The sequence below is a fragment of the Triticum aestivum genome, chromosome 7A (assembly GCF_018294505.1).
Source record: "Triticum aestivum cultivar Chinese Spring chromosome 7A, IWGSC CS RefSeq v2.1, whole genome shotgun sequence".
Classification (NCBI taxonomy): domain Eukaryota; kingdom Viridiplantae; phylum Streptophyta; class Magnoliopsida; order Poales; family Poaceae; genus Triticum; species Triticum aestivum.
Window position 1 is genome coordinate 435,173,729 of NC_057812.1, and position 5,715 is coordinate 435,179,443.

Below are 5,715 nucleotides of genomic sequence, written 5' to 3' on the forward strand. Positions count from 1 at the left end.
ATGAAGGGCTCACTGAGCGGCACAAGGAGGCCGGTGATAGGCTTAGTAGCAGCAGGGGGGGTCGCCGGAGAGGAGGAAGATGGCGGCGACCGTGGTGGACGGAGGTTGAAGACGGGGAGGCAGTGGGTTCCTTGGTGGCTTCCGACCCGAGCCCGTGGTCGGGGAGGGCGTAGCAGAGGTCGGCGAGGCAGGTGGACACGCCGGAGGCGCCCGGGGACGGCAGTGGCCGCGATGGTGGCACGGCGACGGCGACGAAAGCGTCGGCCCCTTTCTCCAGATCGGCAGAGCGGGAGTGAGGAAGAGGGGAGAGGTGGATCTGGGAGATGAGGAGGCAAGTGGGGAGGGGAGACGGGGAAGCCCGAGGCGTCGGGGGATCTTATCCCCTCGTCGATGACGCCAGTGAGCCGGTCCGGTGGCGACCGCGACCGAGCGGTCGGTCGAGCAGTAGAAGACGACCGAGGGTGGGGGTTGGGCTGCTGGGCAGATCCCCAGGGCAGCGAGGAGGAGGGGGCTGTGGGCCGTCCGGCTGGCCGAGGTGGGCCGAGGCCCAAGGGGAGGCCAGGGCTCTCCCACCCCTTCTTCTTTCCTTTGCCTTTTTCTTTTAGTTTTTCTTATCTGGAAATCAAAAGCTACTGCTTTGCAATTATTCCGAGCACCAAATGTCTCTTGTAAAATGTGCCACATGCCACAATAAATAATGTGCAATATTGTGAAGTTGCACAAAAATTGTTTTGAGCATTTGGAAATGATTACACACTTTTAGGAATTGAAAAGGCCAATTTAATTGTTGCTGGAGCACTCAAATAATTTCCAGGAGCATTTTTGTAATCGAACAGAGGTAGGTTTCATCATGACAAATACTTAAAGAATATTTGCCACATTGTGAACTATTTTTCTGGCTCATTTGAAGATGCAAATAATTGACTTGCAATTTGAATTGAATTGGACTTGATTTTTGGACAAGGGGCATTTTGGCTTAGGAAAGCATGACGACAAGGCATCATTAGAGGGGATTACTGTAGCAAGATTCTCGGGGCGTTACATTGACTTTGACACATCAGCATAAATCATAGAAAATTTGTTCTTTCCGGAAATGGAAACTAACATCAACAAGTCACATGCTCCATCCACCCTTTGGACTGCTCTCTCCTCATGCCTCCCCTTCAATCACTCACCATATTAATAACACCTGAATACGAAAAACCACTTACGAATTATACAGGCATGCAAAATATTGTATACTATGAAGCATAGCAATGCCACTAAGTAAGATGGGCACTCTCATATTTAAAAACAGAAAATATAATAAACTATGTATTAAAGAGATATGGTCTAGAATGGTCTAATATAAACCGATATATTTTCTATAAAAAGTTTCCTTTTTGTGAACTATACTGTCTTTAAAAGATAGGTCAAATTGTTAAAAACTGACATGTAAACAACAAACACAAACTATAGCCAGTCACCAGTCAGCAAAGCCCTATTTTTTTGCAAGGCCAACATCACGGCAACCATCACTCATGGCCTGCCTTGGAGGCACGACGTGAAGGTTGCCAAAGGTCAGCGCTACTACAGGTGTTTCTATTCACATCATCAATAGTTCATGTATGCACCTATTAGGTAATTCCAAGTTTTCATTCAGATTTATCCTCTTCAAAGGATATGGGGTACACGGTAGCTGGACGGGGAGGACGGGGAGCTGCAGCCTAAGACAACCTGAATCATCAAATATAGAAACTACCCTGTAGTTCTAAAGATCTGAAATACAACTGCATGGACAAAATTTTGCTGCGAAAGAATCGTACGTGTATATATAGTAGCGTGTTGTTGATTCCACAGAGAAAATTTACCATCAGCTAAGTTGGTCCTTTCGTTGTGCATGAACTCATACACAAGTATGTTCTTCCTGTCTATCTGACTGTAACCAGTGAATGTTACCAGGTTCCAATGACGTATTCCAGAAAGCAATGCTACCTAAAACAAGTAGACCTTCACAGCAGACTACTCCCTTCATCCCAAAATAAGTGTCTCAACTCTAGTACAACTTTGTAACAGAGTTGAGACACTTATTTTAGGACGGAGGGCGCACATGTAAGCCAACCAACTCATCAGGACAACATCGGTAAGAAAAGAAATGCATGAGCATATGGTACATTGTCATGCAACGATGCAATCATAGCATGATATGGCTGTTCAGTAGACCATTACAACAGCCCACAAGAGGGGATGCGCAGATACAGAATGCAAAGGAAATTTCAAAAGGCAAGAACTGAAATTGCAGAAACATAAAAGAAGGATTACTACTAATCTAAGATAGTGAGGAAACAATTGTCATATGCTCAAAGCACATTAATAGGTCATTGGATAAAGAAAAAAACAGAATAATCGAACATATCAGGATCTTTTTTCACAACAGGACCAAGCCATACTATAAAAGCAGAAACAAGTAAACACATGAGAAGGTGCACATAAATTTAACTACTTGGCATAAAATAACATAAGTTCATCATCTAACAACAAGAGCCTACACCGGTATATAATTACAGAAGATATTATGTATGCAGATATGATGATATATAACCCTATCCGATTATTCAATTTGATGTGATGCTAAGAAGCACACATCTGAGCCGTCTATTTCTTTTCTCAAAGAAAATAACACCAGGATTATTTTTAGTAAGTGCAACAACAATCATGCCTCAGTTGATAAATAATAAAGGACTACTCGGAATATATACAAACTTGACTCAAAGAGCATTGTAATGTCCATTTTGAACATAAATCAAGCAAACCAACATGGGCTCTCCACAAAAACTGCACTATAATTCTTGAGATGGGCTGAAAGAAGAAGGCAAGTAACCTGCAACCAAATAAGAGGATGCCATAATTGCTAGTGAGGCCTGCCCCAAAACCTAAGTTGCGCTCTTCCCTACCCCTATTCTGTACATATAGTGGAAAAAGTGTCCAACCAGGAGCATATTCAAAATCTACAGCTCCTTGGAAGAAGGCCCTTCTCCATAGTAACTAAGCAAGCTTACGAAGGTCTTGTGATTTTATTTGAACAAGGCTATTATGTGGAAGTAAAACCATTCTAATAACTATGGAGCTGCAAAGGTATACTCCAAACAATGATGAGATACAGTGACAATTCTGATACAGAGCATAATGATAATGTTCATGAGATACATACAGTGAAAACTGTGGTATGGGAATGGCAAATTAGGATCCCTGGTCTTTAACAAATACCTAATATCCAAACTTCCAATTATTATGGAATGATGCATATGTGTATGTAATTAGCTGCACGTACACTATATTCCTTCATTTGAAAACACTTGTCCTTAACCTCTCAAGTTTTAGTTAACGAAAATGTGTTGTAGCACCCGGGAGTCCCGGCACCCCTTTATCTTGTCCATTCACCCTTGATGAGATTCGTGCCTTGCTTTGCCGAACAGCAGTTATTTAGCAGCGGCTGCCAACTTTATCCAAGCCATTTAACCAAGCTAATGGAGGTGCTCCCAGGGACAAGTAGGGAATAGGGGTAGGTAGGCTAGGCAGCAGATGCTAGGTCCTCTCGCCTGTAAACATGACAGGCTGATTAATATATATTGAAAAGACTGGACATGGGCCGTGCATGCGACGTATCCTGCCAAGCAACATGTGGGAAACCCCAGCCTTTCACGTGGACAACTATAGTATACAAGTGAAAATCACGGTAAGCTGTAGAGTGTTGTGTCTTCTCTGCTTAAAGTTAATTCGACATTTTATCTATGCAATAAGATTGCTGATGGAGACCTTTGGGCATACCGGCGAAATTTTTATCTATGTAGATTTTACGTTCTTTTGCGACGCTGGTTTGCTTCACAGGATGTCAGGTCTTGTCACTGGTTTGAACCACGAGCCGGCATGTCTAACCCTGCTTCGAGAGGAGGCTGACATGTCAGTTTTGATGTTGACTGGACCGGTGGCAGAGTCTGCCGATTCTGCCTACAATGAACAGTACCAATCTAAGACCACTTGCGTTTATTGTTCCCTCAGTCTGCTAATCCAAACGGTGGTTCGGGACCTGGCACATATCTCAATATACTGGGTACTGCATGGACGGTGTGATAAACGGGTGTCCAGACACCCGGGTGCTAAAAAACTGCTCTCGTTAGTTAATTAATCAGTCACATATAATTGTCAGCATATATTATAGGCAGATAGAAGTACGTGAACAAACTCTAGGACATGGCATCGTGCTTCTGTCAGGAGGATTCCCGAAGCAGGTGAGCAGCTACGGCAAGCTCCTTTGTAGTCGCCTTCACCTCCTCCATGTACACCTATGTGAAGAACAAGAGGCACAAATCATAAGCTTAACTAACATTTGGCATCTCGTACTGCTAAGAAACCACACCTGAAATCTATCGTCCTCCCCTAAGCACTCCTCCTTGTGCATTTATACAAACAACTATCGTCCTCCCCTGAGCACTCCTCCTTGTGCATTTATACAAACAGCTAGTGCTCGCATCTGCAATCTCAAAGGCAAAACGAGATAATTAGAGAGAGAGAGATAAAGAGATTTTGTAGGGGACTCACACGCACACTTAGGTGTCAAGGATGTCTATGAATCAAATATAAATTCTTTATATATTGGCGGAGTATGGCGTAAAAAGCACACTGAACAAAACAAGAACATGTGCTTTTCTTACCTAAGTTGCCATGCCGCTGCATTAGCTAAGCCTCCATATCTGGCCACAGGCCACCGGCGTCATCGCTCGCACATACCACCCTGCGAGCCACGACCATATCATTCCTCCCGAATCGCAAAGAGAGAAAGAGAGAGAGAGAAGACGTACATGTGGATGTGGTTGAACAACGCTATGAAGGTCCAACCGCGCAGATCAGGGGGAACCAGGGAGGCAGCCTCTGGTCGGCCGGCGCGCAAGAGGAGGACGAGACAGTGATGGAGGCAGCGGAGCTCAGACCGCCGTTGTTCGTCCTCCTTCCTCCTGTGCAGCAGAGAGGGTTGGGCGGACGCGGTGCTCGGTGCTAGCATGGCGACATGAGAGAGGTTCGGGAGGAGAAGAGAACGGAGGGTCACGGCGGAGAGGAAGGAGGTGGTGGGTTTCGTCGCTGACGAGGATGGAGATGGAGATGGAGATTGGGGAGAGGAGAGGAGCGCGCGTCCGAGGGATTTCAGGTGGCGGCGCGGAAATCTCTCGTCAAACCTAGGTTTTCACCAATCAGCGCGGACGCAGCACGCACGTCGCGCGCGGTGCGGGACATGCACATTGGCCCAAACCGCTCTGGCACGTTCCCCGGGTGACCCAATCAATAAGTAACCCACCGACTCATGGGACCAGCCGCTAATCTGGGCCACCCGTCATAGTGGGAAGAGGCAAGGGCAGGTGTGTACATTCGTCAGTCCATCCCACCCACCAATCGAAGACTACGCTGTGCAAATCACGCGGCGCCCACTGAACGACACCTCCCGCAAATGGCTCCACCCAACGAGAAGCCCGCGCCTTTCAAAGTGGACGGCGCCGACGCGTGGCAGATGACGCTGACGCGCGGGACCAGAATGGGACAGGGGCCACCGGACAGAGGGAGAAACGCGGAATATCGGTCACAGACGACTTAAAAAAAGAAAGCGGTCAGTATGACTTGGATGCGACGCGGCGTGGCTAGAGCGGACACCCCGTCTCCAGACGCGAGACACGATGTAGGAGACAG

At 46.4% G+C, this 5,715-nt stretch overlaps 1 long non-coding RNA gene across 1 annotated transcript; it reads right to left on the bottom strand.

The window, feature by feature from the left end:
- Positions 1 to 880: 880 nt before the first annotated feature.
- LOC123150901 (uncharacterized) lies at positions 881 to 5,216 on the bottom strand. Its single transcript, XR_006475397.1, has 4 exons — positions 4,839 to 5,216; positions 4,692 to 4,771; positions 4,397 to 4,510; positions 881 to 4,322 (listed from the first exon to the last, which is right to left on the bottom strand). It is a non-coding gene; the product is annotated as an uncharacterized lncRNA (long non-coding RNA).
- Positions 5,217 to 5,715: the final 499 nt, after the last annotated feature.